General features: G+C 38.8%; 1 long non-coding RNA gene across 1 annotated transcript; it reads left to right on the top strand.

Moving 5' to 3' along the window:
- Positions 1 to 47: 47 nt before the first annotated feature.
- On the top strand, positions 48 to 15,682 carry LOC133246164 (uncharacterized). The gene is made up of 2 exons (XR_009735933.1): positions 48 to 3,210; positions 4,454 to 15,682. It is a non-coding gene; the product is annotated as an uncharacterized LOC133246164 (long non-coding RNA).
- The last annotated feature ends 3,383 nt before the right edge of the window (positions 15,683 to 19,065 follow it).

The raw sequence follows: 19,065 nt of genomic DNA, 5'->3' as shown, positions 1-19,065 counted from the left end.
CCAAGACAACTTGACAGCTGGAAACATAGCTACCCTCTGCACACCACTGCTGTGTGGATATATTTAAACCTGGGTGCAACTCTCTTTTTAGTTTACCAGCAGGAAGGATATACTTCGTGTATTCAAAAAGTCCATCTGTGGTTAACATCTGGACTTTGATTTATATTCAGTCTAATCCATGGAATTTTGATTCTGGTCAACGTTACCAGATGAACCATGTTCTCTGAGGAATGATTAGCCCAAAGTAGGACAGAAGAGAATCTGAGAAGTAGCCTTTCCACCTGCCCTTGGCTCTGCCCTAGGAAACAGTCACCCAGCAGCACTTCCTGGAAACCACCGAGACAGAAGTTACAGGGCACCGGCCTCGGCTGCAGAGATCCTGAATTGGTTCTTTGTACAAGATCGTCTCTTAGACACCAAAGCCTCAGTGCCCTCAAAAGATCATTCACTCCCTCTAAATGCCTTAGAAATGGAAATTCTCAGGTAAGGTTTTAACAGATGAAGATAAATGAGTATTTTTTGTGTGTGTCACCCACTTTATGGTTATTTAAAAGCCCAAGGCCAGCAGGACTGAAATTTTTAAATCTTATATTTTACAACAATCATATTTTAAAGTGCGTTTTAGATAGATTGTGCATTCTGAGACTCGAGGTTTAAAACATTTTTATTTTGTGTGCCATTTAATTCCACTCCTTTGAGCATCTGGACTTAAAGAATCCTTAGGATTTTTCCTCTTGGGTCTCCTTGGAAAAGAAGGATGCTAGTTGCTACTTCTCTAGTTGGAAAACATGTTTTCTGTTTCCTTTTAAGTTATCAGGTTAAATTCAGTGACTATTCTCCCAGAATTCTGTTCTTATAGGCTATTCTGTAAGAGCAGATTGTATTTCCAAAGTTTCTGATACAATTCTCAGGGAATGTGGAATTGGTTTCCTAATGGACAATGTTGTTTATGGGAGCTGGGCCTCAGCTCGTAAAAGCCTATATGTCAGAGAGCCAGAGTATGTACCAAATAAGTACAAGGTGCTAGAGAACTGAAATGCTCCACACAATAGACAGAAAAATGTGATAACCTACAGCTTGACAGCTGAAAACATAGCTACCCTCTGCACAGCTCCAGTGGGAATAAGTCAAGATTCAGTCACAAAACCACTTAACTATGGGTGAAGTGCTGTTCAAGGGTCCAGGAGATAAGAAGAGATCTGCTCAAAATTTTGATATTAAAAAGAGTGATGAATATCTTGAGAGGTCCAATAAAGTGCCATGACTGGAACAATCAGAGAAGGCTTCCTGTGACATTCACAGGAGTGAGAATGAGGTGACATTCACACTGCTCCTTGAGTGAAGATGTTAAGATTTTGAGTAGAGACAGTAAAGATCAGGGCAGATTTTTAGTCTAACCAGGGGTCCTATGATCTGTGATGCAGGAGAAGAAGGGATCAGTGGCTATAGGCCTATGAAGAGATACGGAGTGATGACAGAGGAGAAAGAAGTGAACAGTCTCTGGAGGTGCTAAAGCCAGAAGGAACCTGAGAAGTATAGAAACCATCCAAGATTAGCCTTGGTGAGAAGACAAAGACTAAGGGAAAGAGAATGAGGAGGAGGGAAATCCCTGCCAATACAGGAAGAAAAAGAAGTACCTGTAAGGAAGGGTTCATCTATATGTTGTGAACCTCTGTTGGATGAGGTGGTCACCTTCCCAGAGTCAGGAGTATGAAATACTCCATCAAGTAAGCTGTAAAGTTTGGAAAGTACAGTTAGCTTTATATCAACGTCACAAAACAAGGCATTTTGAAAAGAAACATCAAGTTGTTTTCTATGGGGACCAAAAGATGCTTTTCCCACTTTCAAGCTGTGACAGATTTCAAGTCCAAACATAATGTTGATTAAAATCGACTATTTTCACTTGATCTATGTGGTTATATGAGTGTGCTCAGTCGCTCAATCATTTCCAACTCATTGCCACCCCATGGACTGTAGCCCAACAGGCTGCTCTGTCCATGGAATTCTCCAGGCAAGAATACTGGAGTGGGTAGCCATTCCCTTCTCCAGGTATGGAACCTGGGTCTCCTGCATTGTAGGTGGATTCTTTACTGTCTGAGCCACCAGGGTATACAGGATAACAATAAAATGAGCATTCCATCACTTGATTTAAGATGGTATCTCTCATCACTCTAAGCTGGGGAAAAGATGGGAAGAGGGGAAAGGCCCAGGGAAGCACACAGGCTGCTTTCCTCAGGGCCTCCTGCCTTGTGTTCCAATCGCTACCTGAGTTTCCCTTATTGGGAGGGGATTTCTGTTCTGAGAACCCCAAAAGCTGAAGACAGTACAGTCCTGGATTGTTATGTGACCGTGGGCACAAAAAAACCAGAAAACTCCAGGCCTGTGTTCTGAATAAAATGAAGGAGGAGGATTAGTGGTTTTCAATCTTCTCTTAGGTGGGAAACTGCTCAGACAAAGTCCTCCGGGTGCTGACTGAAGAAGACGCCTCCCCCGGCACTTGACTGTTTATTCGTTCCTCATTTAGGTCTCCATGACTCAGTGCTTCCTGTACTGTATCGAGTTCCCACACTCCAGCAGAGTTTTTTTTAAGCGTGTCAGAATGTTAAGCTAACACTTATTTCATTGCTTTAAGAGAGATGGGCTTTTAAGGAGGACGGTCAAAAACGCAAGTGTGAACCTTTTTATGACCCTGTCCCTTCATCAGGAAAGCATCTAACTCAATGTCAACTTAATCCCTGCTAAGCCTGATTGGCATTCCATTCCTAACAGTTAATATCAAGGAGATAATCCAAAAGGGAAAAAAAAAAAGCCATGTGCATGAGTTCTTTGTCATTGTATTTTTCATTATAATGAAAAAGGCAAAACTAGAAACAGCCAACAGAAGGAAGGACGAGTTACGGTGTTCAGTGTCGTACTAATAAGTTCGCTGCTCACTGTCACATCAGACGGCTATGAGAACAATCACTGTGGAAACGGGATAACGGGGAGAAGAGCAAAGTGCAGAATAGTGATGCATGTAAAGGAGGTGGGAGTCCAGTTTGCTTCCCCTGCATTTCTCCTCCCTCTTCCCTGTGTCTTTTCTCAGTTTCTCCCACGTTGCTATTGAAACATGGAAAAATGAGTTGATTTATGAGGTCAATAACCCTGTGGTGATTTTCTGCTTCTGAACTGTGTCTTGAAGGAGGCCACAGAACCCAAGCACCAAGAGAGGTAAATAACTCATTGTTTAGTAGCTAAGTCACATCAGACCCTTTTGCGACTGCATGGACTATAGCCCACCTGGCTCCTATGTCCGTGGGATTTCTCAGGCAAGAGTACAGGAGTGGGTTGCCGTTTCCTTCTCCAGAGGAACTTCCCAACCCAGGAATAAAACCTGCGTCCCCTACATTGGCATGTGGATTCTTTACCACTGAGCCACGAGGGAAGCCCCAAAGAACTCATTGAATGGTAGTTAGAGCCTCGGGCTTCCAGTGCCTTTCTGCCCTGCTGGGACCTGAATATATTTCCATCACCATCCTTACTGTTCCAGTTTTGTGATGAACCATGAGGACAGGAGCATGGCACATAGTAGGCACTTGTGACATGAACAAAACCCTCCTTTCCTTCCTCTGTGGTTGTGACTTACCAAGAAGCACCATGTAACTGATGCAGTGATACAGCCAGAGAAACTAAGAAAGCAGTGCTTTCAACTATTTTCTGTTACAAAGTACTTGGTGAAACTGTAAGAGGATATTTAGCACCACAAAAAGTAGGCCAAGGGTAAGAAAAACTCTCCATACCCAAGAGACTTCAGCTGACCAAATTAAGTCTGATCCAGAATAAACAGTTCTCATCTGGAAGTCTAGCAGTTCCAGAAAGTACTGTCCAGGGAAAAAGGCCCACGATGCTGATCTGCATAATTATGTAACCCTAGCAAAGTGGGGATAAATACCATTGTAAAGGGGTGCACAGGAAAAACCAAACGTGAGCAAGTAACAGTTCTCGGACCTTAAGAAGAAGACTTTATTCCTGAAGAAAAACCAGGCCCCTTCCCGTGAACTTGACCAATGTCAGTTTTGCCCATGCTCACCCAGCATCCAAAGCCTAAACCAAGATTTCTATTATCAGATCCCTCCAGTGTGACTTGCCTAGTGGTCCAGTGGCTAAGACTCTGCACTCCCAGTGCAGGGGGCCTGGGTTAGATCCCTGGTCAGGGAGCTAGATCCCACATGGTGCAACTAAAGATCCTGCTTGCTGGGAAAGATTGAAGGAAGGAGGAGAAGGGGATGACAGAAGACAGATGGTTGGATGGCATCACTGACTCAATGGACATGAGTTTCAGCAAACTCTGGGAGATGGTGAAGGACAGGGAAGCCTGGCGTGCTGTAGTCCATGGGGTCGCAGAGAGTCGGACGCAACTGAGCGACTGAACAACAACAACCTAATTAATCATAAGGACGTTATCTTTCTGCAGCACCCGAAATGAACCTATTCCAGTACTATCTCATGCCGATAATGATCGTGGTTATGCAGGTCTATTTCCTTACCAACAAACTTCGGGAGACGATACTCCATCTTTTAACCATCAAGTGGAAATTAATCTTTATATTTTACTTATTCATCCAGTAGTCATTACTGACACATATTGAACAACTGGATGTGCTAGACAACGTGCTAACAACTTTAACATGTGTAAAACAACGTTAATAATAATCCTATTTTTAAACTTTTATCTATTTTTGGCTGTACTGGGTCTTCACTGCTGCTCGGGCTTTTCTCTAGTTGCAGAGCATGGACTCTAGGGCACGTGGGCTCAGTAATTGTGGTTCCCGGGCTCTAGACCACAGGCTTAATAGTTGTGGCACATGGGCTTAATTGCCCCTCAGCATGTGGATCTTCCTGGGCCAGGGATTGAACCCATGTCTCCTGCATTGACGGGGATTCTTTACCACGGAGCCACAAGGGAAGCCCAATAGGATTATTAGCTCCAGGAATTTCCACTGGAGAAGGAAATGGCAACCAACCCACTCCAGTATTCTTGCCTGAGAAATCCCATGGACAGAGGAGCCTGGCGGGATACAGTCCATGGAGTCGCATATGACTTAATGACTCAACAGTAGCAAATAATCTTACTAGTAGAAATTATTTTCCCCAATTTTTGGAGGAAAAACTTGAACCAAGGAAACTCAAATTTATATCATATATCATCCACTACACTCAAAAAGACCATTGAACTGTAAGAGACATGGGGGGTCTTCAAGTTCAATCTCCTCACTGTTGTTTACCTTCCTTTATTATGGGAATACTCAAATACATTGAAAAGTATAATAAACCTCTTTTAATAAACCACTCGGCTTCAGTAGTCATCAATTTATAGTCGGTCTTATTTAATCTTTACCCTCGCTTATTTTCCTCCATCTCATAGAATATTTTGGCCCTAATATCTTTTTAGTCCTTATCTGGAAATAATTTCAAACCTACATACAAGTTGCTAAAATGAAAATATTTTTAAAACCCATTACCCTTTACCTCTATTATTAACATTTATTCATTTGCTCCATCAGTACTTTTTTTCTCTCTCTCACCACCCCCAACCCTACCCTTACACTTTTTGGTTGCTGTTCAGTTGCTAAGTCGACTCTTTGTGACCGGATGTACTGCAGCACACCAGGCTTCCCTGTCCTTCACTATCTCCCAGACATTTGTGGGGAAACCATTTGAGGGTAAGTTACATATGTCACAATGCTTTATCCCTGAATGTGTATTTCCTAAGAATAAGGGTATTCTTTAATAGACCATGGTATAATCAACTTCAGTAAAATGAACACTGACTCATTACTTTATCTACTCTATTCTTATTCCAATTTTGTCAGTTGTGTTCCTTAGAGCGTGTCTTTCCCCTTCAGTATAGCATCCAGTTTTGGATGAGGTATTACATTTAGTTGTTAGTCTCTTTTGATCAGAAACATTTCCAGAGCTTTTGTCTTTCATGACATTGACATTTTGGGAAAATGAATCCCTTTCCCTTTCTTTCTTTTTTTTTTCTTTTTGAGCCATGCTGTACACTGTTCAGGATCTTAGATCCCCAGCCAGGAATTGAACCTGTGTTTCCTGCAGTGGAAGCGTAGTCTTAACCACTGGACCTCCAGGGAAGTCCCTCTTTTCCTTTTTTTAACAAGACATTTCTCGTTTGATGTTTGTCTGCTGTTTCCTTACAATTAGACTCAAGAAATGCATTCTTGGCCAGAACATTACCTAGATGAGGCTGTGTGACCTCAGAGCATCACATGGGAGCTATATGATATCCATCTCTCCTTACTGGTGGTGGTAATCTTCACCAGTCAAGGCTGTTGCCTAGCTTCATCACTGTACAATTACTGTTTTTTTCCCCTCTCTTATAAATAATAAACAGCCTGTGGGGAGGCACTGTAAGATCACAGAAATGTTCTGCTTATCAATATTTCCCCTACATTCAGTATTTGTGTTTAGTTACCTGTTGCTGCATAATAGGTTATGCCAAAACTTAGTAGATTAAAACGATAAATATTTATGATCTCACACAGTTTTTGTGGGTCAGCATGTTGGCCCTGCCTTGGCTGGATGGTTCCTGGCTCAGGGTCCCCTTATGAGGTTACATTCCAGCTGTTGGCCAGGAGCTGCTGGCACCTGAAGGCTTGACTGTGGCTGGAGAATCCACTTCCAGAATGGGTCGTTCACATGCCTGGGAAGTCAGTGGGGAACTGAGGAGGCTTCAGGTTCCCTGCCAGATGGACCTCTCCAAAGGGTCACTTAGGTATCCTCTTTGCATGGCACTCGGTTCCTCTAGAGCAAGTGATCCCTAAGAGGGAAAGGAGAGGACAAAGCCTTGTGACCTAGACTTAGAAGCCACACACTCACTTCCACTTACAGTCAGCTCGTTAGAAGTGAGGAGCCAAGTCCGGCTTACATTCCAGAGAAGGGAAATTTAGCTCCAACTTTAAGTTCCAACCCTCTCTCTATATATATTTTGGTGGGTTCATCGATTGGTTTGTGGGATCTTACTTTCCTGACCAGGGATTGAACCCATGCCTTCCACAGTGAAAGCACTAAGTCCTAACCACTCGACCTCCAGGGAATTCCCTAAAATTTCAACTTTTGAACAGAGAATATCAAAGAATTGGTGGACATCGGTTAGGGCCATTACAGCATCCTTTGATGATTCTTGCCTGGCTTAATCCTTACTCAAAATAATGATTTCCCATCTATCCTGTATTATTTAAAAAGCAAATTATAGCATCATATTTCATCTATCAATTTTTGGGAATGTATCTCTTTAAAATGAGTATTTTTAATATTATAAACTTATAATGTTATATATTATAATATCAAATAGCAGATCCCCTGGAGGAGGAAATGGCAACCCACTCCAGTATTTGTGCCTGGATAATCCCATGGACAGAGGAGCCTGGCAGGCTACAGTCCATGGGGTCACAAAGAGTGGATACAACTGAGCGACTGAGCAGTCAGGCAGTCAGTATTTAAATTTCCATGTGTCCCGTGAATGCTGTACTTTTTATTGAGATACAATTCACAAGCCTCAGAGTTCACTCTTTTAAAGTGTTCAATCCAGTGGTTTATAGTATTTTGAGTTGTACAATCATCACCACTACTTTATCACCTCAAGAAGAAACCCTGTATCATTAGCAGTTACTTCCCATTTCCAAATCAGTCCCTGACAACCACTAATATGCTTTCTATGGATATGCTTTTTCTGGATATGTCATATAAAGGGAATAATTACAGTATGTGACATTTTATGCCTGATTTCTTTTGAAACCATGGATGTAATCCATGTCACCTGCCTTTACTTACGAAGGTTTTAAGACTTTCAGGTCCTCCCAAGCAGCACGTAGCCTAAACAACGTGTTTGCCCAAGTTGTTTTTCAGGAACTTGGAGTCAGCTGCATCTGCTTCAAGTTGAGCCAAAGTCAGCTGTGTCTGCTCTGAACTGAGCTGTTTAGGTCGGGATGGGACCACCAGGCCTTCACCTGGGCATGCAGGAGCATCTGCTTGTGCTGTATTGAACGTGCAGAGGCCTGTAGCTTTGCTGTGCCTGTAGAGAACAATTATCACACCTTTTCCCAATCATCTTTCCTTTCTCCCCAGGCCTCCGACCACCCTGCTTCTTTGTTCTTTATCCCATACCTGAGACTCTTGCCTTAAGGGAAGCAGATTGGAGACTTGTTTTCCTGTCTCCTTTTGCTACAAACCTCTGCATCTCACTGTTTTGACTTCCTGCGCATCTGGCAAAACAAACCTGGTGGTAATACCTTCACTTAGTATAAAGTTTTTAAGGTTGATTTATGTGGTAGCATGACTAAGTACTTCAGTTCTTGCTGCGGCTGGATAGTATTCCATTGTATGGAGATACTACACTTTGTTTATCCATTTTTGGCTATTTGCAAATAACATTACCCATGTACAAGTGTTTGTATGGAGCCCTATTTAATTTGTTTCTTTGAATTGGTACCAAAATAAAGTCCACATAATGTCATTAGCTGATAAATCTTTTAAGTCTTTAGAGGTTCCTCTACAATTTTGTATTTTTTTTCCAACTTGTTGAAGAAACTGAGTCATCTGTCCTGTACAGTTTTGCAAAATCAGGATTTTGCTGATTGGATCCTTTAGATATAAATAATTTAACATGTTACTCTAATATCTATAGTTTCATAGATTGGTAGCTGAGTGTAGAGGCTTGATCAGACTCAGACTTGATGGGGGAGGGAAGCTAGGAAGATTACATTATATGTCTGTTCTACAAACATCATATCTGGTTTTCTCTTTTTCTATATTAGCAGCCATTGATGATTATTGCCTAGATCCACTATGGAACGAGAAGTAGCAATACTTTAATTCTGTCATTTCTTTATTAGCTAGAATATGGTATAAAGAAAAAATTTGCCCTTAACTGTTTTGTTACTGTATCATTCAATTTATATATAAAAGGAAGGATAAAATGCTTGAATGTTTCCCTTTATTTCCTAGTTTTCAAAATGAATTGATTCATTATCATACTCTAATAATGACCAACTGTTTGTGAGCTTTAAAAATTAACTCATGAAATCCCCTGGAGGCCCATTGGTTAGGACGTGGAGCTTTTACTGCCCTGCAGGGTTTCATCTCTGGTGGGAGAACTAAGATCCCAGAAGTTTCTTGGGGTGGCAAATAAAAATAGCCATATTAATAAACTTCTCATCTTGAAGTCTTCATCCCTTCATTCTCTTAACCACTGAAGCATAAATTACCTCAGAGAAATTTAAATACTAGTATTTGAACTTTATACATAATATTCTTTGCAGTTGCTTTTTATTTTTAAAGGGTGAATTGGTTTTTAATAAGTCAGTATCTGTTTATACTTTTCTCTTGGTTTAGGACATGATGTTTGATCATGAGAGCGTCCAATGGTATATGGAATAAGAGAAAAAATCTGCTAAATGCATTAGAAAGCATTTGAATAGAAATGCTGGTTCCTATTTAAAACACTCTCTTTTCTGCATATACCTAAATGGGAGCAAAAGATTCCTTAATATTTAATTTTTATATTGTTAGAGACAATGGGTTTAATAAATTCCTTTTTATCTGTTGTGTATTTTTAGTTGTTTGGTAACTGAGTTCTAAGTTCTTTCACATAAACCCCATTTCAAGCCTTGTTTGTTTTCAAGTACTCAAATGTATGTCTCATTTTGAACGTGAGACATATATAATATGTCTGAAGCATCTTTGTAAAAATATATAGAAGTCTTTAAAATGCTGAACTGTAGTACCTGCTTATTTTCTTTAGTCATTAGCAGAGAAAAAAGTTTTATCAAGAAGTTACTGATGTGAATGTGCAATTTACAGTGATTTCATATATGCTCCCCAGCTTCAAAATCACTTAGAACTACAGCTGTGGTTTCTGGAAGGTCAGTCGTTGCTTCCTCAAGTTACACCTATACAGCTTGGATTTGAGTTTTTAAAGAATATTTAACTTTTAAAGAAGTTATCTTAGGGAAAGGGAAGTTTGAGTTGTATTCATGGTTTTGGCTGGGTTAACAATGGCTTCAATTAAATTGTTTGAATTATAAAGTAAGTATAATTATGGTAAAGAAGCTCAACCTCATTTTTAAATGTTGAATCACATTTTTTTATTTTATTTGTTTCTATACTATAGAAACTTCAAAATTTAGGACCACTGAAATATGCCAAGTTCTGTTTTGGGATTGTGTGTTTAGTTTTTGTTGTGTTGATTAGTTTGCTTTTTAAAAAATTTTTTATTGAAGGGTAATTGCTTTACAGAAATTTTGTTTTCTGTCAAATCAATTTTTTTTTTCCCTAAAGAAACTGAAAATGCTACATCTACTAGTGGAAGAAAATGCTTTGGTTTGGTTTGCTCTGAAGATTTTACTGTTGTTCAAGCATATTGTGGTTCAAAGATTACAAAGAATAATGTTAGTTAAATGCCAATGAACTCTTTTTATATGAAATATAGAGATTCTGGGGGGTGATGGTGGCAGCGGTGCCTCTTACTTCCTTACGTAAAATACTTGAACATTCTCATCAATATTGCCATCATCTGTTTGATATTCCCAGTAGGGAATTCCCTGGGTGTCCAGTGGTTGGGACTCAGTGCTTCACTGCTGGGGCCTGGATTCAATCCTGGTCATGGTACTGAGATCCTACAAGTCACATGGCCAAAAAAACAAACAAAATCTCCCAGTATATTTTCTCAAAGTCTATTTACTTAAAATGGTATGGAATGACATAATACGGAATAACATCTGAATTACAGACACACAGAAATAATTCAATATTTAAAAATAACTTTCATATTTTGGCAGGAACACATAAATAGAATTTTTGACATTCATTATATTAGGTGATTAATGCTATTTCTTTTAATATAAAGTCCTCTTATTTGGAGTTTAATATTTCATATGTTTGAATGTGTACAATATTCCCAAATAAAAATAAAATTTTCAGGCTAATGTTTTTGTTTCTGAAGACAATAAAGAGATTATTTAGTAGATCATTTCCAAGAAAAAAAACACTGATATATTTTATAGTGGTATCCCCTAGGAAGTTCCATGGATTAAGGGTAAAAATAAGTTCTTTTGTATATCATTAAACAGCTGGCACTGTCCCACAGAGGAATATTTTCAAAATGGGAAATATATGATACAATATGTGATTAGTATTGGGAAAATATTTTCAAATACATCTACTGTTTGTATTTTAATGTTTTTCCACTAAAAATAATGTTACTGGTACAATGAGAAATAACAGGGAAAATTAACCACAGTAAAAGTGAAAGGTGTTATAATTCAGAAGCTCTAATTTTCAACAAATCATTAGCCTAAATATCTTCTTGATTGGTTGGAGTTTTTATTCTTACTGTTGCTCATACTGCCCTCTCTCTGCTCAGTGGCTTTTTGGTTTGCTTTTAATTTTTTGTGGCCTTGTCTGTCCCTACACAGCCAGACCTGGGAACTGATTCTGGGGAGCCTTGATGCTGAATCACCATGGAACGCACACATGCAGTTAGCTCTTGCCCACTTGCCCTTGGGCCTCAGGCCCCTCTGCCCCACTAGGCCACATTCCTGGGGCCAGGAGTTTGTCCCCACTCTGCAACTGATGAGGGGGTTCAAATGGTGTTTACAGTTCCTGCTGTCCTTGTGGGTCTAGTTAATTATGAATCCCAGGTGTCTCCCATCCCATGGAGCTGTAGTCAGGCCTGGTCAATGGTTCTTGTTGACCAGTGGGTTCCAAAGTCATTTGATGTGACGCTCTAATAGTCTGTGATAGCTTTTTTTAAATCTGTTTTTGGATGTGCTGGGTCTCTTGCTGAACACATGCTTTCTCTAGTTGTGCTCAGGCTTCTCACTGCAGTTGCTTTTCTTGTTGCGGAGCATGGGCTCTAGAACTCATGGCTTTCTGTAGTTGTGGCGCTTGGGTTAGTTACCCTGCAACATGTGGAATCTCACAGCAGGGATTCAACCCATGTCCCCTGCTATGCCAGGCAGATTGTTATCCACTGCACCACCAGGGAAGTCCCTGATAGCTTTCTTTGTATCTGGCAAAATAAGATCTTCTAAGCTCCTTTGTACATTTGTGTGTTTTTTTGCAATTGAGGTGCTTCTTCTTCTAACTTAATTTTTATCTTATATTGGAGTATATTCACAATGTGGTGTTAGTTTCAGGTATACAGCAAAGTGATTCAGTTATACATATACATATTTCTATTCTTTTCCAGATTCTATTTCCATATAGGTTATTATAGAACATTGAGTAGAATTCCCTGTGCTATACAGCAAGTCCTTTTGATTCATCTGTTTATATATAGTAATGTCCATATGTTAATCCCAATCTCCTAATTTATCCCTCCCCGTTTCCTGTCCCCTTTGGTAACTGTAAATTTGTTTTTGAAGTCTGTAGGTCTATTCCTATTTTGTAAATAAATTCATTTGTATAAATTTTTTTTTTAGATTTCACATATAAGTGATATCATACAATATTTGTCTTTCTCTGTCTTAGTTTGATCATCTCTAGGTCCGCTCACATTGCTGCTAATGGCATTATTTCATTCTTTTTTTTATTTTTTTTTCATTCTTTTTATGGCTGAGTAATATTCTATTGTGATATGTAATCTTTATTCATTCCTGTGTTGATGGACATTTAGGTTGCTTCCAGGTCTTGGCTATTGTAAATAGTACTGCAATGAACACTGAAGTGACTATCTTTTTGAATTATGGTTTTCTCTACACATATGCCCAAGAGTGGGATTGCTAGATCATATGGTAGTTCTGTGTTTTTTGTGGCTGTGCCATGTGGCACATAAGGTTTTAGCTTCCTGACAAGTGATTGAACCCACCCCCTCTGCATTGGAGGCATGGAGTCTTAACTACTGGACAACGACGCAAGTCCCCTGTTTTTTAGGAACCACCATATTGTTCCCCACAGTGGTTGTACCAATTTACATTCACACCAAGTGTAGGAGGGTTCCCTTTTCTGCACTCTCTCCAGAATTTATTGTTTGTAGACTTTGAAGAAAGCCATTCTGATCCATGGGAGGTGATAGCTTGCTGTAGTTTTGATGTGTATTTCTCTAATAATTAGTGATGCTGAGCATTTTTTCATGTGCTCTTCAGCCATCTGTATGTCTTCTTTAGAGAAATGTCTATTTAGCTCTTCTACCCATTTTTTGTTTGTGTGTGTGTGTTTTATATTGAGCTGCATGAGCTGTTTCTATATTTGGAGATTAATCCCTTGTCAATCATATTGGTTGCAAAATATTTTTTCCCATTCTGAGGGTTGTCTTTTCGTTTATAGTTTCCTTTGCTATGCAAAAACTTAAGTTCAAATAGGTCCCATTTGTTTATTTTTGTTTTTATTTTCATTAGAAAGGGTGGCGGCTCAGCTGGTAAAGAATCCGCCTGCAACGTGGGAGACCTGGGTTTGATCCCTGGGTTGGGAAAATCCCCTGGAGAAGGGAAAGGCTACTCACTCCAGTATTCTGGCCTGGAGAATTCCATAGACTGTATAGTCCATGGGGTCGCAAAAAATCAGACGCAACTGAGCACCTTTCATTTTCAGTTTTTCAGAAGGTGGATCCAAAAAGATACTGCTACAATTTATGTTGAAGCATGTTCTGCCTATGTTCCCTAAGAGTTTTAAATATTTTTCAGTCTTACATGTAGGTCTTTAATCCATTTTGAGTTTATTTTTGTGTATGGGGTTATAGAATGCTCTAATTTCATTCTTTTACATGGAGCTGTCCAGTTTTCCCAGCACTTGTTGAAGAGACTGTTGTTTCCCCTGCTCTTTTTCATAGATTGATCATAGCTGCGTGAGTTTATTTCTGGGCTTTCTATTCTGTCACATTAAACTATTTTTGTGCCAATACCATACTGTTTTGATTATTGTAGCTATACTATATTGTAGCATAGTCTGAAGTCAGGGAGCTTGATTCCTCCAGCTCAGTTTTTCTTTCCTAAGATTGCTTTGCGTGTTAAGGATCTTTTGTGATTCCATACAAATTAAAATTTTTTTTGTTCTAGCTCTGTGAAAAATACCATTGGTAATTTGACTGGGATTGCATCGAATCTAGATAACCTTGGGTAGTACACTATTTGATTTTTCCAATCCAAGAACATGGTATCTTTCCATCTGTGTCATCTTCTTTTAACAGCGTCTTTATGGTTTTCAAAGGAAAAGTCCTTTGCCTCCTTAGGTAGCTTTAGTCCTAAGAATTTTATTCTTTTTTGATGTGATGGTAAATGGGATTGTTTCCTTAATTTCTCTTTCTGATCTTTCATTGTTAAGTGTCTAGAAATACAACAGATTTCTGTGTATTAATTTTGTACTTGCAACTTTACCAAATTCATTGAAGGGCCCTAACTAGTTTTCTGGTGGCATCTTAGGATTTTCTGTGTACAGTATCATATCATCTGCAAATAGTAAGTTTTACTTCTTCTTTTCCAATTTGGATTCCTTTTTTTTCTTCTCTGATTGCCATGATTGGACTTCCAAAATTATTTTGAATAAAAGTGGTGAGAGTGACAACCTTATCTTGTTCCTGATCTTAAGAGAAAAACCTTTTAGTTTTTCATGTGGGTTTGTGATATATGGCCTTTACCATGTTGAGGTAGTTTCCCTCTATGACCACTTTCTGGAGAGTTTTTGTCATAAATCTGTATTGAATTTAGTCAAAAGCTTTTTCTGCATCTATTGATTGCTTATTGCAATGAGCAACGGCCTATTCAATAGAAAGAAAATATGTTAAGATAAAATGTAGTGTAAATTTATATAGGGTTTTACTCATCCTCTTCTGTTTTTCCTTTCTCCTCTGCAGAGAATTCCAGCTCTAAGAAGATTCTAGTAATAACAGATTAGATTATTACTCATTTGCTTTAGTCACAGTACACACACAATAGTATTAGAAAACTAACACCAACATTACCACTAATAATATGACTAAAACAAGTTAAAAAGATTTTTTTCTTTTTTCTTAAGTGGAAAAAAAATCTTATTCCACTAGAGATGTACAAATTACTGTTTTAAGTTGATTAAAAGTTCCTTTTTGGGGTTCTCCCACCCCAGTATACTAATTTAGATTCTTTAGCTTCATCTTAAAATCTTTGTTTTATAATTATGTAAAATATTTATATATTTTGATCCCTCATCCTGTTCCTTTCCTTTCCTTCTAGTTAACCATTTAAAATGTTTATATTTATCTTTTTTAAACACAAATTTTGTAAATAATGTAATTTTACTGTATACACCCACTTTTTTAGCTTAGTAATATGTTCTGGAGATCTATGGTGGATCTGACATTATTTAACCATTCCTGATTTAACCATTTGCTGATGGATTTGGGGTTGTTTCTGGTCTTTTTCCTGTTATGAATGCTATTGTAAAGGATAAGTCTTGTGCATATATTTTAAAAAATGCTTTTTTCTTTGAATGAGATCCCTAGATTTAGGATTGTGATCAAGATTACTAGTACTGTCAAATCTCCCACAACTACCATAATTTGTATGAGTATCAGGAATATGTGAGCATACCTGGTTCTTGACCAACAGTTATGTCCCACTTTGGATTTTTACCTAATACATGAGAAATGGTATCCCAGTGTTGGTTTTATTGTCTGTGTGTTTCTCGTAGTATGAATAAAATCAGCATATATTAAGTTTATTGTTCATCTCAAAGCTCAATTTCTTACAGGGTACTTGGTCTTTTTATTTTTAAAAACTCTTTAAAGATATTAGAGATACTAGCACTTATAAACCTTTTTCATATTTTGCCATGTCTTACTTTGAATTTTGATGGTTGATAATACATAAAACAAAGCTGAATTATATATATTATTCCTGTATCCTGTAAACTTGCTAAATTGTTCTAGTAGCTTTTTAAAAAATTTATCACAAATGGTCCTTAGATTTTCTCGAATAACTTTTCTATTGAAATGATTATATGATTTTTCTCCTTTATCCTGTTCACATGTTGTATGATTTTCAGATGTTTAACCAACCATTCATTCTTAAGATAAATCCCACTTGGTCAAATCAAAATTGTTGGAAAGTTTGTGGTTTGTTGTTTTTGCAAAGTTTGTGTTTTTAATGTTGGTTCATTTGATGTTAATTTATTGACAAATCCTTTTTCCATAGTGTCAGAGATAGTCCATTACTAATTACTACAATTCTGAAATGGTGGTCTGAATTATCTACTCCCACAGACTCCCCATGTGACCTACGCATGCCTTTATATAGATTTTACTGTGTGCCTACTATGTACCAGGCATTATTATGCACTGAGGATACAGAAATAAATAGGGTAGACAGCCCTTACCCTCTCAACTGTGGTGAAGACAGTAAGACAGTTTAATAAGTGTTAGGCAATAGAGAGGAAAATTTAAGATTTATACAAAGGGAACCATGTTATAATTTTTTTTAAAGCTGCTTGGAGGGGACATGTCCCTGGAGGTCCAGGGGTTAAGACTATGCAATGCAAGGGGCATGGGTTTTATCCCTGGTCCAAGAACTAAGATTCCACATGTCCCATGGCACGGCTGAAGGAAAAAAAAAAAAGTCCCTTGGAGGAAGTTACCTGAATGGTAAATTGAATTCAACCACTGTTACTGTATCATTTACTATCCAAACAGGGACAATTTTCAAAGTGAAAACAAGCATAAACTAGGATGTATAATCACCTTAAATCTAACCAGTCAAATGAGAAGTGTTTGAGGCAGAAAAAACTATGTGAAAGAGGACAAAGCCCATTAAGGTAACTAAAAATCTTAATTTAGTGAGCTGAGATCAGCCCTGGGATTTCTTTGGAAGGAATGATGCTAAAGCTGAAACTCCAGTACTTTGGCCACCTCATGCAAAGAGTTGACTCATTGGAAAAGACTCTGATGCTGGGAGGGATTGGGGGCCGGAGGAGAAGGGGACGACAGAGGATGGATGGCATCACCGACTCCATGGATGTGAGTCTGAGTGAACTCTGGGAGTTGGTGATGGACAGGGAGGCCTGGCGTGCTGCGATTCATGGGGTCACAAAGAGTCGGACACGACTGAGCAACTGAACTCAACTGAAACTGTGAGGAAAGAAATTAGCAGAAAAGTAAGCAAAGACCAAAATATAAAGGTCTTGTAAATTGGAAAGGAACTTGAGCTTTATTCTAAGGACAATGAGCGTTCTAAGCAAAATTAAATGAAAACTATTGCACTGTGCATTTGGAGGGGAGTGGAGAGTGGGTATGGGTTTTGGGGGTCACGAAGCGTTCTACAGTTGTGTGACACAAAGACACTGAGTTGCATGCTATGTGCCTTACAGCTCGATAAAGTTTTCCTCCAGGTGAGAGATGAAAACAGCTCTGGATTAACATGTTGGAAGTAAGGATGAATTCAAGAGATATTTAAGAGAACCCATAAGGCCTTGTGACTGACAGGATATGGATGTGAGGGAGAGGGAAAAGTCAGTTAACTTCCAAGATTTTGGCTTAAGCAACAGGATGGATTATGGTGCCATTTACTGACATCACCAGAACCAGAAATGAGGGTGTGGGTGGAGAAATAAAAATGTTGAATTTGAGATAACTTTGAAAACACTAAAGTTATGGACTGTTTGTGTCCTCCCAAAATTTGTTAAGTTGAAACTCTAATCCCAACTGGGTGTTGGGAGGTAAGGCCACTGAGAATTACGTAAGGAGGGTGGAACCCTCATGAATCTGACTAGTGCCTTTATAAGAAGTGGCCCAAGAGATTACTGAATCTTTCTGCCACAGGAGGATACAAAGTTGGCAGTCTGCAAGTCAGAAGAGGAATTTGTCAGAATCTAACCATGCTGGCACCCTGACCTTCAACTTCCAGCCTCTAGAACTGTAAGGAATTTCTGCTTATAAGCAACCTAATCTATGGTACTTTGTTATAGCAGCTCCAGTTAAAACAGTATCCAAGTGTGGCTCAGGTGAAGATCTGGGCTGAAAAGAATCAGTGGAAGTCACTGAGGTGAAGAGTTTTGTTTAGGGCATATATAAGATATGGTCAGAGGTGAAATCAGCAGGAGTCTGAGAAAAGGCTCTGAGGCAGGGAGAAAACCAGAGGAGCATAACGTGACAAGTGCAGTTTAGAGTCTCATAAAGTGTTCAACAGTGTAAAATACTATCATGTTTCAAAGTAAAATGAGCAAAGTATCCTCTGGACTTAAAAAAAACTCAAGTTTCAGTGGAGTAACAGTGGCAAAAACTAGTCTCATATGAGTTTTGTGGTAAATTGTGAGCTGTGATTCCTCAAGAGACAAATCAGGCAAGGAGTCAGGTTTATAAGTGGGAAAGAGGGAAAAGGTTGAGGAGGATTTTTATTTTAAAAAAGGCTTGGTCATGTTTAAAGAAATACAAGGACCCAATTAGAGAAACTGAAGTACTGGAGGAATGAGAAGCCTACATAAGAATCAGCTGGGGAGGCTTGCAATGTTTAAGGTTTGGTTAGAGTTTAGGAATCTGTATTTAAGTTCCTGATGGGATTCTGATGCTCAAGACAATTTGGGAGCTGCTGCTGCTGCTGCTAAGTCACTTCAGTTGTGTCCGACTCTGAGCTAGTAGAATCATAGAGCAAACTCTGTAAGATCCCTCATGCTTTTATGCTTTCTAAACAGGAGAGGAAGAACCTATAGAGGATGCAGGTACAGACAAATTTGGTGATGGATAGTTCAGAAGTAATCTGCTAACAGACTTGGGGAAGGTGAAGATTTAAGGAGACTACAGGTTTCAGATTGTTTTGAAGAATGAAGGATAGGTTGCTAATGTTGAGGACTTAGTTGAGGATGATAATCACAAATTTATAGTGTCAACAGTCTATACCATTATGCTATTTTCTGTGGCAGTTATCAGCTAACCCAATTGTATTTAGGTAAGGCAGACAGAGCTGAACTCATCTAAGATTCAGAGCTTGCCACAAGTTATAAAAGTGATAGTAAGGCAAAGAAGTTTGGAGAATTGCCAAGAAATCTTTTTTTTTTCCTTCACTTTAGAAGGATAATTTTGCAGGACACAGAATTCTATGTTGCTTTTAC

The sequence above is a fragment of the Bos javanicus genome, chromosome 4 (assembly GCF_032452875.1).
Source record: "Bos javanicus breed banteng chromosome 4, ARS-OSU_banteng_1.0, whole genome shotgun sequence".
In the NCBI taxonomy this organism is placed as follows: domain Eukaryota; kingdom Metazoa; phylum Chordata; class Mammalia; order Artiodactyla; family Bovidae; genus Bos; species Bos javanicus.
Note: the sequence above shows the minus strand (reverse complement) of the source record. Positions and strands in the feature narration are given on the sequence as shown.